Genomic DNA, 21,174 nt, shown 5'->3' with positions numbered 1-21,174 from the left:
TAGTTGCCACACTACAACAAATTATATATATATATATATATATATATATATACACACACTTATACACTTATACTCACATATACTTAGATAGTTTAAACACACACACATCCTTATGCATGTTCTAAACTTTATAAATACCAAAAAATTAACATTTTCATATACAAAATAGAAAAAAGATAAGAATATGTAAAATCATGTAAATTATATGAAATTTACTTTTAAAAAGTACATAATAAATTCAACATGTTATTTTCAAGAGTGTTTTCTTTGTTGTGCTTCCACTTGTGGAAGTGGAAAACTTCCAACTGTTTTCTTGTATTCATTAAAAATACTTAAATAATCATCCATCTTTCTTTGCTTCTTTTGTTAGGCAGAGTTATCATTAGCTCCTCTCTATCCTCACCCCTAGTTTCACCCTGTCAAATAAAAAAAAAATACATTCCTTTTAAGAAATAGATACAGTTAACTATACCCAACAAATTGTAGTATTTTCAACATCCAAAAAAGTTGCAAGTTTCATCCTGCACCTTAAGTTCATTATCTCTCAGTCAGGAGATAAATGGTCTGCTTTATCATTGATCCTTGGAAATCATGTTTAGTCATTACATTAATTAAAGTTGTTAAGTCTTTCAATATTTTTCTTTATAATGTTGTACTGCATAAATTCTTCTCTTTCTATGTCCTACTAATCTTTGGTTCTTTCACAGTTGTGGTCTATATTTTGCATCTGTATAGTAATACTAGTAAAATGTTAGCATTGAAAAAATGGGTTTTGCTTTCATAGGATGCTGGACTCTACTAAAAGAACATTGAAATTTCTTTAAAGGAATCATTCCCTATCCTCTTTCTTTTCATCTCTGAATCCAGGTCATTGGCCATCTGTATTATCTCTTCCATTTACTCATACATTTGGCCAACTTCTATAGGGTATCCATCCAAATATATTTTGAAATCTGAGCAAAAGTCATTTTTCATCCACTTGGTTTTTTCTATGTAGATGGAGAAGCCAAGCTCTCTCAAATGATTATAGTATTTTCAGGAGGCTTTGCAATGTTGCTGTGTTTTATATAATCAGCATGGTATAATTTGTATACAGGAACATCTGGAAAATCTTTGTATTCACAGGGAATCCTTTCTGGAACTGGAATATATGGAATATGGATCTCTTCCATCTCAGTAGTGAACATTTTTTTTCAGAATATATATCATCCTTTATTTTGCAAAAGTTATTCTTAAGTCAAATCAATGGTAGCTGTCACATCAATAATGAATCTTCCCTTATCCATTAAACTCTAGTTAATTTTATTCATTGTGGAGTTATTTGATTGTCACCATGTTTTTTTGTTTGTTTTTAAAGAAAATATTCATGATATTTAGAAATGAGACTTCTTTATAATTTACAAATCTTTGATCTTCATTTTTTCCCTTATGAACCATATATTCCTGTATTGTTCTCACTATCTTCACTCCTCCCCACCAACTTTACATTAAAGTCAACAATTTTCAGAAAGTACATTGATTTGATGTGTGGGATCTTATCAAGTTCAAAATAGATTTTCTCTATCATTTTATTTTATTGTTTTATCCATTTATCCTATTATTTTACCTAATGTTAGTGCTTAAGCTGCAAAATATATTCATGGATGTCATTTTGAAAATACTTGTCATTAGTTCTAAAATACACTAAGATTAAATGTTTAAAAATATATATTAGAGATTCCCAGAGAGTTCAAATAAGGATCTGAAACAGCTTTTATTGTTGTCAAAGCAAACCAAAACCAAAACCAAAACCGGGAATAGCAATCATGATCTCAGAGAAAGCAAATATGTGTGTGTGTGTGTGTGTGTGTGTGTGTGTGTGTAGACAAAATTAAAAGACAGAAAAAAAAGAAGTCATGTTACTACTTTACATACATACACACACATACACACTTTCATAGTGTTTAAGTGCTTGAAGGATAAGCTAGTCCAATTGCATGGAAAATTAGGTAACAAAACCATAAAATTTTGGGATTTCTTTAAGATCTAGAGAAATTTTTAAAATTGTAAAACAAAAAATACATTTAAGATCTCCAAAAAAAACTTGCAAAAATTCTATATGTTATTCTCTGGTGATTAACAAATAGAACTAGAAATAAATATCCACATGTTTCAGCTGTTCATTTCAACCACAAAAAAACTGAAAATGATATAGATCATAAAACCCTATTAACGGAAAAATAGATATAACAAATACATCTTTTACTGACCATAAAGTGATAAAAACATAACCAATAAAGGATGTTTGAAGAAGGAATTCAATCTTAAAAAAGATTATTGTAATTCTAAAGGACTATTGGTTCAAAGAATAAATCATAGAATCAATAAATCATTTCAATAAAGAAAAGGAGACATTCAGTTCATCAAGAATTTATCAAATGCTACGATCCACTGAGCTAGAAGTAAAGATACAAATATCACGAATAAAACAATCTATATTTCCATGAAGTTTACATTATAATGGTTAAAATTTATAATTTGAAAACCTTAAATCAATAAAAAAGAACAAACCAAAGAATAAGGAATGCAACTTGAAATTCTGAATTTAAAGAGATAAAATTGAAAATAAAAACAACCAAATGATCATAATTTCAAAATATTAAATCTAAATAAATCTGATACAGAGAGTAAAATCAAATTATGGATATAAAAAATAATGAGATTTCATAGCAATATAAAATTATTAAATACTATTTTCCTAATTAAATAAAATACCAAAATTAAACTTAACAATGTAAGGTAAAAAAACCCAAACTCTCAACATAAGATGAATGTATAAGTCAATTCTCTCTAAAATTCAAAGAACAATTCATTTCATTAGATAAAATGTTTTAACAGGAAATAAATGATCCTATGTAACTCCTTCAAAGGGACAAAAAGGGTTTTGCTATGCCTAGAATTAACAGGAGATAAAACAGAAAAAAAAAGTAAACTATAGGTTAATATTTCCATTCACTATTCATGCAATTATATGGAATTAATTATTAGGAAAGAAGCTACAGGAAAATATAAAACACTTTACATACTATCATCAGGTTAGATTATACTAGAAATGCAACATTATTAGTTGACCATTAATTAATTATTAATGAATATTGCCCAAACAGTAAACATAGCAAACTATATTAATAACAACCAAAAGATGAAAAATTACATAGATGTAGATGTTGTTATTAACTACAATAGTTGCAAAGAAAAGTTTTTGATAAATGATAGCCCCTTATGTTACAATCATTCAAAAGCATATCAACAAATGGATCTTTCCTTAATATGTAACTGTTACCCATTGAATATCCAGAGTTAATGTTATCTATCAAGGAATAATAATCAAGACCTTTCATATAGATAAGTAATAGAGTAAATTTTCTTCCACACTTTTTGAAATAATTCTACAAATTCTAGCCATAGCATTAAAGAAAAAAAAAAAGAATATTTGTGAATCAGTTAATCCAAAGAGTAAATAAAATCATAACTTTTCTTCAGATGATACGATGCTTTCCTGAGATAACCTGAGAGAATGACTTAAGAATTAATTGATGCAGTAATTTTAGTAAAGTTATAAGACATAAAATAAAGCCAAAAGTTATTGACACTTCTGTATGTTAATAACAAAATAACAAAAAAGACACTTAATTCAAAATAATTACAGAATATCTAAAATATCAGGGGACCAGCTATCAAGGCACATTGGAATTATATAAGTACACGTAATTGAAGAAATATAAATTTCTAACTGTAAGAAAAAAATACTAATTTAATGTATAAATCCAGTTTCATAAGAATCAAAATACTACAAAGACATTTTTTAGAACTTGAAAAAAATAATACTAGAATTCATCTTGAGATCAAGAACCTCGATGGAAATAACGGAAAAAAAAATGAGTGAAGGAAGAGAGTTTAACCAAGGGTGTGCAAGATCCATGTGAATTAGTTAGCCAGCTGCTAGTTAACTTTTTAACCAATCTCTCTGAGACACAATTTCCTCATGTGATAAGTGAGGGATTTGGATTAAATCAGAAATGTCAAATGTAAAGTCAAGTATGACACATTTAGAATAATATTTAATTGGGAAAACAATGAATAAAATACATAAAATGTAATAGAAGAATAGATAATGTTAATGTGTATTTTTATGTCAATTGTAGCCCATAGAGATACTTATATATGGTTCTGTGACCCCATTTCTGTTTTTTTTTTTTTTTTGCTAGTTTGTTAACTAGATGATTTCTAAGTTATTTTATTATTTCAAATAGAACCAAGTAAACTTCCCATACAAATTTCCCAGTAATGGGTGTCTCTTATAGTTATCTGCATAGATGCCTTACCTCTGAGCCTACTTTCCTTCCAGAAGACAGAGTCTATGTTTTATCTTAATGTTGTCTTCCCCTAGTGTAAAACACAGATGATTCTTAATATGTGATTATGGATTGAATGACTGATGCAAGTATATAGTTTTAAACAAATAAGTACTTTACAGGGTCAAATTAAAACATGATATTTTTAAAAATTCATGCTTCTGTGAATCTGTAAATAAAAGCTAACTAGTTTATATTTATTATTTTAATCATTCACTCAAAAGTATTTTATTCTTCACACAGGGAAAAGCAAGTAGATGAAGAAAACCTACTAATTAGTCATACTATGATATGTAATTGAGGAGTCAATCTAAAGTATTCTTCTACCACTATATGCCTACATGCAAATCTTTTTGGAACACACACATCCACATATATCCCTCCTCTCCTCTCCCCCAACACATATTAGACACTGAAAATGACCAATGCCCAGAATTAAATGGTAGGAAAAAATGATCTGGGTGGCTGAAAGGAAGTTATAATTTTTTGTGTGTGTGATACTAGGCATCTTCTTGAAACAAAGCCTGGTCTTTAAAAAACAACCAGAGTTTTCTTCCAGTGTTTTCATTTGGTAGAAATCATGGCATCCTCATAAATTGAAATAGAAACATCACCCAGAGGTTAGTTAATGGTGGATATGAGGAGACTACAACACATTGCAAGTAAGGAATCATGAAAGAAAAGGGAAATAAAAGATGCCATCAAAGAAAAGTATAAATGAAAAAGGAAATAAAACTGGTCACATAGTGAAAGTAAGGACTAATCAATAGCTACCTTGTGTATTCTTTCCTACCTCAGGAAAAAGTGAAGAAAGTTCTTTTGAGCAACATTTGAGAGGACAGGAACAAGAGGCTCCTGAGACTCTTGGCAGCCATGGATAGACTGTGAACTACCCCATTGGAGGGAATGCCCACATTGATGAGATTCCAGATCCATGGCAATAGAGTATTTTAATGATTCTCACAATCTCAACACATAATATCCTTAAATACTTATAGTAACTAAATGCTCCATCAGTGTTTTTTTCCCCAACACAGGAGTAAGAGATTTCCAAAAGGATTTCACAAATACTAGAGACATAATTATTCTAAGAAACAAGAGTCTTACTTGATTGAATTATGACAGTCTATGAGCTAGTCCTTTCAGAATTCATCAGTTTTAATCCTGTCCAGCAGATGGAACCAGTGCACCAAATAATGCACTAATATCTGGAATATAAAATACAAGAAGTGAAACAAGGCAACCAACCCATCCAAAACAATGCCATCAACTTATTTGGGGCACATATTATAAAAGAAAGATAACAGTTAAGTTAAGTGTTAGTGTTAAGTGTTAAGAACTGCTCAAATGAATGGGGGAGGAGAGAGGTGGACGTCAAACTTTTAGACAAAGATAGGGTTTAAATCTATAGTTTCATTGTTATGTGGACTTCAGCATCATTTTTTCTTTTTTTGCAACATAGTCTTGGGAAAATGGTCAGAAAATTAGAAATTAAATGTGTGTCCAGTTCACATACACAGTCAATATGTGTCAAAAATCAACATCTGAACCAGTCTTATTGATTTTGAAGCCAGATCTCTAACCATAATGTCATGCTGTCTTTTAAATAAGTTAGTGAATTTATTAAACTTTTAATTCCTTAGAGTTTCCTCAGAAGAGAGAATATCTAATAGCAGGAAACAAATGAAGAAAAATGTAGGGTTATTTAAACAGGAAAGCATCCAAGAACAAATGGCAAGCATTCCAAAAAGCAAAACTTTGTCTGGCTGGCAAATTCCCCCCAAACAAAACAAAAATCCCCCCAAACTCAAAACTACAGAATAAACCTAAGAAACAAAGATGTTCCATTGCTCCATTATTCCAAATAGTTCCTTGTCAAGATCAGTTTGCCTGTTTCCTGCTGGGATGCCCTTAAACACAGCCTCAGCCAAGAGAGAGACCATTGGCTAAAAAGAGAGAAGAAGGAGGAGGAGAAAATGAGAGTTATGAAATCTGAAGCAAGATAATGAATTCTGCTCAAAGTGTTCTTGGCATGGGTAGTCTTGATTCATAATCATCATAACATCCTTCTTCCTGGACCCTGTTGTCTTCTTTTTCCCAATGGAACGATCAACAGTTTTTGGACTTCAAGTGAGCAACTGTTTCCCCCGACCTCACTGCCCATTACTTGAAAGAGATCTGTTTTTCTTTGAATTTGTTACCCCCTCCCATAGTCTGCCACCTTTATTTGGTGTTATATGAAACTAGGTCTACCTCAATGTTGAACTATTTCTAACTTCTCTGAGAACCATGACATGATACCCATTTCTTTGGACCCCCTTTATCAAATCCAGAGAGAATAGACTGATGGGAATGAACTGTTTGAGGAAAAGGAAGCAACTATTCCCAGAACAATTGGGATTTGACTTGTAGTGAAAATAATTAACAATTTCAGCTTCAGCTTCTGCAGATCAAATGAAGTTTATAAGGAAATTGTTTGAAAAAAAATGTTTTCTAAACTACACTCCCTTTTCAAAAAGCACACTGAAAACTGAGTGAACATTAGCTTATTCATTTTTTAAAAAGTCACTAAAAAAGTCTATTGACAGTCTTTGGAATTTTCATAAGACCTCTATTTCCCAGTATATTTCTTCTCCTCTGACTTCTAAAGTGCCATCCCTTACAACAAATAATAATAAAAAGAGCAGAAAATAAGTTTTGAAATCATAGCTCAATGCTTCTACTTTGAGGTCAAAATTGGGAGAATGTTCACTCTCCCAAGATCATGCAGTTAGCTAATTAGGGAAAAAACCAAGATTCACTGCTTGTTACTCAGCTTCCTTTAAATTTGCTATATTGATTGCTGTATAGATTTTACTGATTTTGTTATAATTTAGAGAAAACAGCATCTTGGGTACTTTGGGAGAATGATTCACTTAATTTCCTTGTTTTAAGGATCCTCCTTCCCTCACTATACATCAATGAGGAAATTGCCTTTATCGATTGTTGTTTAGTAATTCAGTTGTGTCCAACTCATGGTGACCCCATGGACCATAGCATGTCAGAAATTTCTATATGCTACTATCTCTTGAAGTCTATCCAAATTCATATTTTTTTGTTTCCATGATACAATGATAGATCTGCAATTGCTTGGCAGCTCCTGACTCTAAAGCTGTTTCTCTATTAAATCTGTCTCTGAGAATGAAAGCAAGTCATATCTGAAGAAGTAAACATATTATGATGTTTGATTGGTCATATAGGAAAAACAAAATGAAACATCAACTTTTAAATGCCATAAACTAAGTACGTATGACTAATCAAAGAAGTCTAGTGTGTTTTCTAAATTTCTGCCTATGATCTAATATTAATAAATGCTACCAACTTTATTCCTCTGGCTCTGGATAGAATCCATCTATTTTTAAATATAAGATCATAGGATTTGGGATTCTAAAAGGTCCTCAGAGATAGTGTGTTCCAACCCATTCATTTTTCAAATGAAATCTTTTTGGAATCTTCCATGGAAACTCCTTAGATCAGTCTTTTTTTTTTATCATTATTTTTATATTCCACCCCTGTTCTTTTGCTATTAAAATTATTATCAATAAAGGCAGTTAAGGGAAATAGCTCGTAGAACTCTAGTCCTGTAGTCAGGAAGTCTTGGTTTCAAATGTGACCTCAGATACTTATTACCTGTGTGACCTTGAGCAAGTGATAACTCCTGTCTGTATCAGTTGCCTCAAATAATAAATGAGAATAAAGTATCTACCTCTCAGGGTTGCTATGAAGATAAAATGAGGTACTGTCGGTAAAGTGTTTAACACAGTAACTGGCATATGGTAGGTACTACACAAATGCTTGGTTCCTTTTTTTTTCCCTAATACTGACTTCTTATGGTAGCTGTGAAAATCAATACTGAACCTTAGGTATAGTGTGTTAGAATAGATGTAGAGGATCAGACATTTGGCACACAGAACATTCCATGCATTTTGACTTGTTTCCATCATGCATGCTTGTTTGTTTATTTGCTTGTATTTGTTTTCATGTGTAGAAGGTCTGTTTGTGAATAGTTCATGAGCATGCCTGTTTCTAGTCACTAAAAGACAAGCTTTCAGAACATAGAAAAAAAAGAAAGGAGGAAAAAAAAAAGACTTCAGAGAAAGTCCAATTTGGAAACCAAAAGGAGAAAAGATAGAAAAGATAGCCATGGGGAAGTCTTCCTATAGTGAATTAGTATGAGTACCCTATTTGGAATCCTCATTTTCCCTTAACCCATGACTTTGTACTCTAAATCTGAGCTAGACCCTTGTAGCAGTGGCAGAGGCAGTGACCAGAATGGACCAATGCTGCAACATAGGCGTCACAAGCAATTTAACAGCCTCTGGACTTTAGATTTATGATACCCAGTACTTATTATTCTGTTTGGATGAGAGTGAAAGGAACTACATAAAGCAGAGAAGTAGACTCCAAGCTTAGGTCTTACTCCCACATTTTGTGTGTGTGTGTGTGTGTGTGTGTGTGTGTGTGTTTGTGAAGGTACTGGCTTGTTCACTTGGAAACCCAGGTTGTTGGTTTTTAGTAAATTACTTGCATCCAACTCTTTGTGAGCCCATTTGGTGTTTTCTTGGCAAAGATATCAGAATGGTTTTCCATGAACTTCTTTCTCCAGGTCATTTTATAAATAAGGAAACTGAGGCAAACAGAATTAAGGGAGTTGCCTAGAGTCACACTGCTACTAAGTATCTTGAGACCATATTTAAACTCAGGTTCTCCAGAATCTAGGAATGGTGTTCTATGCACTTGCCACCTAGTTGCCCCAGACCCAGGTGACCTAATGTTATGCTGTAGATGCGAATCGAACAACCTAATGTGAGTATTTTGTCATATGCTGTTCTTGCTATGGTATGAAACAATTACTGTCTCTCTTTCAACTTTGTCCCTTAGAAACACATTTGAATGGATACTTGGGACTTTTTTGCTTAATTCTTTGTTTTCCATTTTATTGATGTTTACTCATTTCACTTGTGTCCAGTTTTTTGTGAGTGACTTCATTTGGGATTTTCTTGACAAAGATAACTGGAGTAATTTGCCATTTTCTTTTCTAGATCATTTTATAGATGATGAAACTGAGGCAAACAGAATTAAATGTCTTGCCCAGGATCACACAGATAATGTGTGAGGCCACATTTGAACTCAGATTCCCGATTCCAGAACCACACTGTTTTATCCAGATCACCTTCCAAGTGCCTTTTAACATACAGTAGTCTCTTAATGCTTATTTTCTTCCCTCCTTGGGGTGTGTGTGTGTGTGTGTGTGTGTGTGTGTATGTGTGTGTGTGTGTCTGTGGTGTGCATGTGTATGTTTGAAAAATATCAAGCTTCTCATGAGACTTTATAGTTAAGAGCAGTGATAGTTATAAAACCTATTTTTTTAATGAATTGAATGCTAGAAGAATTGAGGCTAGAAGAACAAATATTATTTATACATTTCTCTCTCCTACATAAGAGTAAGGTAGCTACCTATTACCTGTTTTTCAATGAAAAGAATCAAAATTTTAAAATAAGTAATAATATAAAGCATCAGCATCAGGAATATTCCCCATTTCCAAGATTGTTTGAACAATGAAAAGTTTGAACTGCTCAGAGCCACAGTGCATGAAAGAGGGCTGTTTCAGTGTCCCTTCTATGTATTTATTTCATTTCTGGGGAGCTCAGGGGTAGCAAACAAAATTTGTTCACAGGGTAAGACACATATTTCTGGTGCTGAATACACCCTGCTCAGTTTCACAAACCATTTGTGTGACAATGGTAGGGCCTGGAATGCTGAAGCCCAGGGGGACCTTGGGAGCACACATTTGCATATCAATGACTGGAATGCCCTTTGGGCTTGCTCCTGCTTCCTGACAATGCTGTTGTCTGAGGTCTGGAGAGAATAAAACCCATAAAAGTTGGGACTCACTTTTCAATGCCCTCAGCTCTTTTGTGTGGGTTTGCTTTGGAAAACTGTGGACAGGGTCACCAGCTCCCAGCCTCCATAGTTGTATTCTCTTTGAGAGGGAGTGTTTGAACCTGCTTAGAACCCCAGCTGACAGACACCCAAACACCACTTGCTGTGTGGGAAGGCAGCTGCTAGGGAACCCAAGAAAACTGGACTTAGAGGAAAGGACATAGCCTTTTCATTACAAAAAATAAATGAAACAATGGCCTTTAACAAAAATTTTTAAAAAGCATCAATCCTTTTGCCTGGGTAATATTCACAGAACCAAAGCTGATTTCAATTATTAAAATGGAATGAAATGAAAATACCCACATCACTGTCTCTTCTCATCCTGGCTAAATTTCTTTCCATCCTTTAATATCCAATTTAAATGCCACTTCTTCCAGGAAGCCTTCTTTCATGCTTCACACAGAATATTACTTGAACCTTTCCCAAGAACTATCATTATTTTGAGTTATAATTTACTCAGCATTTATTATATGCCTCCTATGTGCAACTAGATGTGCAGTAAATAGAGCACCAGGCTTGGAGCCAGGAAGATTTATCTTCCTGAGTTCAAATCTGTCCCAGACAGTGCTAGCTATGTGACCCTGGACAAGTCACTTAACCCTGTTTGCCTCAGTTCCTTCATTTGTAAAGTAATCTAGAGAAGGAAATGGCAAACTACTCCAGTATCTTTGCCAAGAAAACCCTTAATGGGGTCACAGAACTGAAAAAAAATTAACTCAAAATGTACACATGTGGGATACAAGTCCCCTTGAGAAGCTTACATTCTGTGTGTATATGTAGGTGAAGTATATTTGGGGAAAGGAATGAATGAAAATATTTGAAAAATGAAGCAAAATAATACTGGGGGTGATAGTGGTAAGGCTATTGCATAGGTGGTGGTGGTGAATTAAGAATAGCAGCTAATCTAATAGCACTAGGTTTACAAAGCATTTTGCATATATTAAGTTATTTGATCAGAATAAAGCCTAAGAAGGAGGGGCCAGCCTCCTCCAGAATCTTGCCTTCTTGGGGTTTATCCTTAGAAATTCTGGGCTAGGTCTTCAGCTTTTCTGAGAAGTGTCTTCTCTGACTGTATGGACTGTGAACTCTATAGAGAGGGGCAGATCTTCCATGCTTCCTGGCTACTCAGCACATTGTCCACCAAAATGTTCTGCACACATTGGGGATATCAATGCACCCAGCACAGTATCTATAGACAGTATGGATGTCAACGTTAATTCTGAAAATCATCAGATTGGTAGAGCTGGAAAGAATTTGAACAACCTCACCTAGAATGACTTTTTGCCTTAATCCTTGATGAATATAATGATCACTTATTATAAGTCTGATGATCCAAGCCTTTTAAATAAGGAATTTGGGTCTGGATCTTTGATTACATTTCTGTTGACTCATTCGGTTACTCAAACCCATCATCAGTTGCCTGGGACACTAGGTTAACTGATTAGTCAGGAATCTCCCAGCTAGTTTGTGTCAGATAGGCCATCCTAATTACAAGGTTGGTCTTGTATAAGGATCTTCAAAATATGAGGGAATAAAAGATAATGAAAAACAGATTCTCTCCTCAAGCAGTATGTAATATATTGGGGGGAATACAATAATTAAAAATATCAATAATAATAACTAGCATTTATATAGTGAAATGTGTGTGTGTGTGTGTGTCACACACACATATGTAGAATCTCAGTTTGTACACAGGATGTCCTAAAAGTTTTAGGGTACTTTAGACTAAGCCTTAAAGTATCTTAAGACTTTTAGGACATCCTGTATAAAGTGCTTTATTATTATCCCTATTTTACACACAAGAAAACTGGGGCCTGAAAGGCTCAATAATTTGTCTAGGTAGGTGTCTGAGACTAGAACAGAATTCAGGTTTTCCTAACTCCAGGCTCAATCTTCTATCCATTATGTCACCTAGCAGCAAGTATATGTAAACAGATGAGTCAAAACTTGACTATTTGGAAAGGGAGAGAACATTGAGATTTAAGGGGATAAGGAAATGCTTCTCTTGATGCTCCAGGAGCAGCTCAGCCTGAAAGGAAGCCAAATATTCTAAGAGCTGCATGAAAGGAAGATGTAGTCTTCCTACATTGCTGAAGAAGTACCAGAGTTTAGAGAAGTTTAGAGAAGTTTAATTGAAGTTCAATACAAGACAAAAATCATGATGAATGGTAATGGCCCAGGGTTCAGTGAATAACCTTGGCATCTGTGATATCTGACCAAACTCTGAGTACTCTACAATTTCTGATTCAACTATGTTCATGGCCATTAGAACAAATGGTTGTCATTTGCCTATTTATCTAGGAGAAGTCTTCACATAATTTGGCTGTACAATTCTGTCACCCAACTCATCAGTGGGTATGAGACCTGACAGTTACCTTCAACCTAGTTTAGCCCATCTACTAACATGGTTTTACTAAGGTGTAGCCACTGCATATGCTACAGCATCTTGGAGCAGCAGATGACAGTTTGATGACAGATAGACACAAAAGGTGGATGAAAAGCCCTGAAAAGTGCTCAATGAGCCCCCACATCAGATGTACTATTTCTGAGCATTCATACACTCTGTTGCCTCATATTACAAAGGAGAATGAAGATCAGAAAGCACATGGAATTGGCCTTACTCCCACAAGTTTACAATAGAATATTGGATTTGGAATCCAAGGACATAAGTTCAAATGATGACCTTGACTTATCTCTTTTCTGCCAGGACCTCAATTTCCTTGTTTTTCAATGAGAAAGTTGACTTGTATGACTTTTAAATTTCTTTCCAACTCTGCAGTTGGCCTGTAATCATCCCTGGGGCTTCTAGGTCTAAGGTACTTTCCAACATCAATTATGGAATTCATTGATTTAGGAAATAGCCAGGACTAAAGTCTATGCCTATACTCTCTCAGAATGACTGAGCTTTTTTTTCAATGTCAATTTTGCTATTGAGTCTATGAAAATTATTTATTCATAGAATATTGCTCTGAGTAAATTGAACATCATACTTGGTAATAGCTAATAATGAAAATGATGATGGTGATAAAGATAAGTATCTTTATATTTTAAGAGCTGCTTTATAAACATCTCATTTTATCTTCATGATAACCCAGGAAGGTAGGTGTTATTATGATCTCTATTTTACAGATGAGGAAACTGAGACACATAGGTTAAATGACTGGCTTCTGTCATGTAGCAGAATCAGTATTCTCCCCTTCTGCCACCTAATTGCTTACTTGATTTTAGCTAATAGTGTGGACTCAACATATTGAAAGCAGGACCAGCTAGAACATTGGTTATTTCACTGATATAGAACTATCCCTCTATGTTCACTCTAATTAGTGACCTCTTTCAATCAAATTAATACAGAAGTATTTTATCCTAATTACAAAAAATTCCATTATCTTTATTTTCCAAAAGCTCAGGGACTTAAGGGCATGTCAGAGGCAAATTTATCTCATTCCTCAAAACAGATGATCATGGCAAGTAAAGTAAGCTACTTATTCAGAGACTTATTCAGGAGCAGATGTAGCTCTCTTCCTAGAGGCCACTGAGCTTCTTCAGTCTGAAAGTTAGACAAAGAATGGCTGCTTTTGTATGGGACCTCTTCCAGTTCCCATTGATTCTGAGAGAATGACTAACTTCTCTTCTCCTCTTCATCTATCCTCTCTGCCTACCCCAAGAGTTGGGACTTTGATCTTGAAGTTAAACAAGTATAGTAGTAATGGAAAAACTGAGGCCCAATTTTATGAATGTTTCTAGTTGAGCTATGGGCTGAGAGGGTGCTTGTTTGCTTTTCCATCTATGGTTAGAAGAGTTGCAGATTCCAGGGAACAAATGATACAACGAAGGGATAGTCTAGAGCACTCAGCTCAGTAATGCAGTGACTAGAACACTGGGTGTGGAGTTATGAACTTCTGAGTTCAAATCTGACTTTAGACACTTATTATCTGTGTGACCTTGGGTACAGAGGAGAGAAAGAGAGAGAGAGAGAGACAGAGAGACAGAGAGACAGAGACAGACAGAAAGACAGAGAGAGACAGAGAAAGAGAGACAGAGACAGAGATAGAGATAGAAGAGCAAAGAGAGGGAAAGAGAGAAACATAATCAACATAATCTCTAGGAACCACTCCTCATAACAGAGAGCTATAAGGCACAGATGTAGAGAAGTCTATATATGAGATATTAAAGCTATTTTTTAATTCCCAAAGGAAGGCAGCTCAAATAAGAGTTTGAAATGAAAGATATGGCTTAGAAAAGAATGAGTTATTAGAGAAGCTCTGCTTATGGGGAATGGAGGAACAAATTATTTAGGTTTGCTGATTCAGTGTCACTGGCTTGAAGGTTATTGACAGCTAGACCGGTTCCACCTGGTGTTTATACAATTATTAAGTCTATAAAATAAGGAGTTGAATTCCTAAAAAAAAGAGACTATGTCCCCAAAAACAAATTCAAAAATAGTGATAGTTCTTTACTATCAGTGATTTTGATGTTAGTGACAAAAAACCCAAAACAAACAAAAAAACAACCCCCCAACAATTAATAGCCTTGTTACTCCATGCCACTAGAGTGTGGAAATAGATAGATTAGTGGACTTCGATCAGAGGACCATCATTAATGTCTCTATTCTTTGAAACATGATCAGTTTCCAATCTACATGACTATTGTGAAGTCCACAGCTCTTTATCTTATACAGAAGAACAGTATTTCAATATTATACCCCACACAATTAAGTACAATTGATAAGAGATTCATCAAAGAGTACTGAGATCCAAGGACCTGGATTCAAACTTGCTTCTGTCAATTACTAACTCTGTGACCAAGGGAAATTCACAAGTATGGGAATTAGATTTGATTACCTTTATGATTCCTTCCACCTTTAAATATATGATTCTATGATTGGTTGCTTGTGGATTGGATAGAGAAGAATACATATATTTATTTATTATTTAAATTGAAAGAACCCTTCATTTTTCATTTTTTCCTCCTTTCTTCCTTCCTTCCTTCCTTCCTTCCTTCCTTCCTTCCTTCCTTCCTTCCTTCCTATCTCTCTGTAAATAGATTTGTATTTACATATCTTTTTACTTATCTACATCTCACTCAAGTCACACACTTTTTTTATACACACTTCTCCAAAAATGTAAGCTCCTTAAAGACAGTGATTGTCAGTCATTCAGTAATACAGATAGTCAACATGTATTTGTTAAGCTCTTACAATGTGTCAGAAATTCTTTAATCTTTGGGACATAGACCTATTAATGGTATTGCCTGATCAGAGTTTTCACAGATTAGTAACTTTTTAGACATAGTTCCAAATTGCTTTCCAGAAGAACTCAACCAATTCACACTTCTCTCAATAATGCATTAGTATTCTTGTTTTTCTGAAGCCCCTTTAGCAATGATGATTTTTTTAAAGTTTTTTTTTAAAATAAATATCAATTTCATCTAAGTTAATGATTTTATTGGCTTAAAAATGGCCAAAATAATGTATGTTTCTTTTATTTCATTTTTAATTGCAAATTCTCTTTTATTTTGGTTCAATGTGGTTTTCTCTACCTTTTAAAAATTAAAAGGCTTTATTTGTTGTTTTCAATTTTGTTAATCTATTCTCTGATTTTTAGAATTTCTACTTTGGTGTATAGTTGGGGAGTTTTGAACTATTGATTTTTTAATATTTTTTAAAGTTGTCTTTATATTACATTGATCTCTTCTTTCTCTCTCTATCCCCAAAACATTTAGAGATAGAAATTTCCCAAACTTTTAAACTATTGTTCTGGTATATTGTTCAATTATTTTCATTTTCTTTGAAGAGATGTTTCTATTATTTCAATGTTTTTTTTTTCTTTGACCACTTCACCATTCTTTTAATTATTTATTTTCCAATTTTAATCCTTTCTTGAAAGATCCTTTAATGAATATAATTTTAATTACAGTGTGTTTAGTAAATGGTGTGTTTAATATTTCTGCTTCCCTCCATTATAATGAAGTTTTTGTGTCCTAATGTATGATCAATTTTCTATGAAGATGGCATATATACCCAAGAAATATGTAAACACTTTTCTGTTCACATTGAGAAATCACCAGAGATTTATCATCCCTAATTTTGCTGAAGTTCAAGTTAGGTCCTTCATTTGTTTCTTTTTGTCAGATTTTTCTAGATCCAAAAGGGTATGTTGAAGTCCCTCACCATTATAATTAAAACATATATTTCTTTCTGCAACTTATTTAATTTTTTAATTTTTTTATTAATTTTTTTAATATTTATGTTGTGCTAAAGTATATATATAATAAGTAACAATATTGTCATTATCCATTATACCTTTTAGCATAAAGTATTTAGTCATTTATTTTTATCATGTTTTCCCCCTTGTAATATTATTTAAAATCAGCTTTTTTTATTTCATCTGAAAGAATATACTTTGTTTCATTTACTAACTCTGTGTAAATCTTTTGGTTTTGGGGCATGTCCATCCCATTCATATAGAATAGTTGGGATTATTAGTTTTACATTTTCCTCTAATCTATCCTCTTGCAATTTTGTCCTTCCCCCTGACCACTCTTAACAAATAAAAAAGAGTGAAAATAATTTGCTTAATAGTAAAGATTTCTATGTAACACTAACTCTTGCTACAGAACCCTAGAGTACAATTGCTTTTAATGAATCATGCACTTAAAAAAAGTACTAACCCAATATTTAATCTGATGGGGGGTAGATTGAAAGGTCCAAGTTTCTATCAGTTCCCCCCTTTAGAATATAGTTAAGACACATAAGAATGAACGGCTGTTGATTAGTCTTCCACCTCTTAGTTAGAGTGAGAAAAACCCTCTTAATGAGTCTGAGCTGAATCTGAGATCCCACTCTTGCATTCAGATTACTATTTGGTTGTGTTGTTCCCTAGGCTGTTCCAATACCCTTTTGTGATAAACAAAGGAAAAATGAATCAATTAGGTCAACCACATGAATTTTTATGAGAAATAATATTAGATCAGTCACATTAAACCTTCATCCATAATTTAAACACCCTTTATCCTCCAAAACAGGTGCCACTCATGCCCAGACAAAGTAAGGTTAGAGGAATGGGTACTGTCAATACTCCCACATTTCTTAAAATATATCTGCTTCTACTCAACCTTGAGCTAGTGACCATGGTAAAAATTAAACAAGCAGACAAAGATGACTAAGATGATGATGACAAGGGCAATGATGACAAAAGAGTTTTACCCTTTGCTCTTTTTATCTTTCTTCTCTCAAGTCTCTTGGGAAGCCTGAAGGGAACTGCTGAGTTGCTTTTATCAAATTGCTCTATTCTTGCTATCACAATAGCTGCTACGGTATAGAAATCAGGAAAATGTCACTCCTGCCCTCCTGTCAGTATATTTTCTTTTTCCATTTCATGAGTTTCCTTTTCCTTTTAGTTAGTCCTTCCCCAGTACTATACAATGTGATATTTCCTTGCCTTAAGAGTTGAATAGAAAACTCCAAATCTCTGGTCTTTATGGATCCAGACCATTCTTCCCTCCGCCCCACCCTGACCCATCCTCCTCAGGAATTGTTACAGATAAATGGAGTAATATGTTTTATTTCATTCTGCTCCCTTTCCCCATTGCTTCATTCACCAACATTGGATTTTACTTTTTCTTTCTTTCCTTTAATCTATTTCCCACCCCCTACACACATTTCATGTTCCATCTTCTCACATTGAATTTGTTTTCCTGATAATAATCCCATCACCAATCCTATTCTCTTTTAAAATCCACTGTCTCTATTCTCTCTTTCTTGCTTATTGCACTTGATGTATTTGTATACCAAACCATATGTGTGGGTGAGTGTATAATTATGTATGTGGGTTCCTTCAAATTTCCTTTGTAAAGTTCAAATAAAAGTGAAGTCTTGAGGTGCCTGCTCCTTCCACTCTTTTCTTCATGTTTGTATACTCATGCCCCTTTAGTGTAATATAACTTAACCTTCTTCTTTTCCTCTTCATCATATTCTTCCTTTCCTTCTGCTTTCTCTTATCCTAAGACCATCAAAGTAAAGTAAAACCAGGATATTTGGTGATCTTATTTAATTTTGTCTATGATCCTGAAAAACAATAAGCTTCTGAGAAAACATTTCTTTTCCCTTATTAAAACATGTTTCAATATTTCATTTTTAGACAATTCCCACCAATTCATCAAATGTATTTGCATTTCTGTTTTTTCTTGATTCCTAGAGCCTTCTCTACAGAAATACTTGGAAGTCCTTGATTTTATTAAAGGTCCATTTTACTCTTTATATAATATATAGTATTATCTTGTAGGGTATATTGTCTTGATTTAAGCCTTTTTCTTTTTACTGGTGGAATATCATTATTTAAGATTTCACTTCTTTTATAGTAGTTACTGAATAATTTCTTATAAAACTGATTATGGTTACTATTTGAATTTTTCTTCCCTTGATAATTATATATTTTCTGTAAACTAGAAACAATTGAAATTGCCTATAATGTTTCTACATTTAAAATGTAGAAGTTTCACTCTGTCATGTAGTTCTAATAGATCTGTATAATTTTATGATTTCTTAAACTATATTATTGAGGTATTTTGGTTTGGTAATGTTTTTGAGGGAATCTAATGATTCCTAAATTATTCCTTCTTTGCCTAATTTTTATATTTTTAAAAAAGTAATACATGATGTGGTTTCAATAGGCACCAAATGATGTGATTTAGGAGAGCAATTGCCAGTTTCAAATGATGTTTGGAGTTTAGCACTAAATGTTGAAAGGCACCAAATGTTGGGGTTCTAGAATATGAAGAATTTACTATGGCCATTCTCTTTGGCAAAAGGTAGATCTATTTAATAGAAGAGGTTACAGACAAGATAAAGAGGTACAATAGACACCAGGAATGGTAAATATGAAATAGAGTTGGGAGAGCATATAGTTGGCAAAGAAAGGGGTTTTTAACAATTAATGATGTTTGGTAATAAGAGAAGAAAATGAGATTAAAGGAATTAGAGTAGAGTAGAGTAGAGTAGAGCAGATCATATGATAGTATTCTTAAAGTATCCTAGAGAATCAATTAAAAAACTACTAGAAACAATTCACAACTTTAGCAAAGTTGCAGGATACAAAATAAGTCCACATAAATCATCAGCATTTTTATATATTACCAAGAAAATCCAGAAACAAAGAGAAATTCCATTTAAAATAACTGTAGATGATATAAATTTTGGGAGAGTCTACCTGACAAGGCAAAGTCAGGAACCATATGAACACAATTGCAAAACACTTTCCATACAAATAAAGTCAGATCTAATTAATTGAAAAAGTATCAAGTGCTCATGAGTAGGCTGAGTTAATATAACAAAAATGATAATGCTACCTAAATTAATCTATTTATTCAGTACCATGCCATATTTTAAAGAGCTAGAAAAAATAATAACAAATAGTGGCAACATCTGGAAGAACAAAAGGTCAAGAATTTCAAGGATATTAATGAAAAAAATGCAGATGAAAGTGGCCTAGCTGTACCAGGTCTAAAACCATAAAGCTGTGGTCACCAAAACCATTTGGAATTGGCTAAGAAATAGAGTAACTGATCAAGGGAATAGATTAGGTTCACAGAACAAAATAGTCAATGATAATAGAATTCTTATGTTTGACAAACCCAAAGATCCCAGCTTTTGGGATAAGAATTCACTATTTGACAAAAACTGCTGGGAAAATTGGAAATTAATATGTCAGAAATTAGGCATTGATCCATACCTAACACCCTATACCAAGACAAGGTTGGAATTGGTTTGTGATTTAGACATGAGTGATATTATAAGTAAATTAGAAATGTAAAGGATAGTTTACCTTTCAGATTTGTGGCGAAGGAATAAATATGTAACTAAAGAAGAACTGGAGTACATTATTGAATACAAAATGGATAATTTTGATTATATTAAGTTTAAAATTTTCACATAAAACAAAACCAATATAGACAAGATTAGAAGGGAAGCAATAAACTGGGGGAGGGAGGAATTTACATTCAAGGGGTCTGTTATAGTATTCATTTCTAAAATATATTGAGAATTGAGTGGTTTATAAGAATTCAAGCCATTCTCCAATTAATAAATGGTCAAAGGATATGAATAGACAATTTTCAGATGAAGAAATCCAAACCATTTCTAGTCATATGAAAGGTGATCTAAGTCACTTTTGATCAGAGAATTGCAAATTAAAACAAATCTAAAGTACTACTACAAACCTCTCAGATTATTGATGACAAGAAAAAATAATGATCAATGTTGGAGGGAATGTGGGAAAACTGGGACACTAATAAATTGTTGGTGGAGTTGTGAACTGATCCAGCCATTCTGGAGAGCAATTTGGAGCTATGTCCAAAGGGCTATCAAACTATGCATACTCTTTGATCCAGCAGTCTTTCTATTGGGCTTATATCCCAAAGAAATTATAAAGGAATAAAAGGGACCCACATGTGCAAAAATGTTGGTAGCAGCCCTTTTTGTAGTGGCAAGAAACTGGAAACTGAGTGAATGCCCATAAGTTAGAGAATGGCTGAATACGTTATGGTATATGAATGTTATGGAATATTATTGTTTTATAAGAAAAGATCAGCAACATAGGCAGAGGCATTGAGAGACTTACATGAACTGATGCTACGTGAAGTGAGCAGAACCAGGAGAATATAGTAGACAGCAACAGCAACATTTTCTAATGATCAGTTCTGATAGATGTGACTCTTTTCAACAGTGAGATGATTCAGACTAGTTCCAATGGTCTTGTGATGAAGAGAGCCATCTGCACCCAGAGAGGGGACTGTGGGAAC

General features: G+C 33.5%; 1 long non-coding RNA gene across 3 annotated transcripts in view; it reads right to left on the bottom strand.

The window, feature by feature from the left end:
- Nucleotides 1-212: 212 nt before the first annotated feature.
- The window catches only part of LOC116419828, a 62,453-nt gene continuing 41,491 nt past the window's right edge, over nt 213-21,174 (bottom strand). For all 3 annotated transcript variants that reach the window (XR_004230141.1, XR_004230140.1, XR_004230139.1), the window contains exons 2-4: nt 5,502-5,602; nt 4,365-4,425; nt 213-416 (exon numbers count right to left, since the gene is read on the bottom strand). This is a non-coding gene — a long non-coding RNA (uncharacterized LOC116419828). The remainder of the gene's footprint in view (nt 417-4,364; nt 4,426-5,501; nt 5,603-21,174) is intronic.

The sequence above is a fragment of the Sarcophilus harrisii genome, chromosome 6 (assembly GCF_902635505.1).
Source record: "Sarcophilus harrisii chromosome 6, mSarHar1.11, whole genome shotgun sequence".
Taxonomy (NCBI): Eukaryota; Metazoa; Chordata; class Mammalia; order Dasyuromorphia; family Dasyuridae; genus Sarcophilus; species Sarcophilus harrisii.
This window is presented reverse-complemented; position numbering and strand designations above follow the sequence as displayed.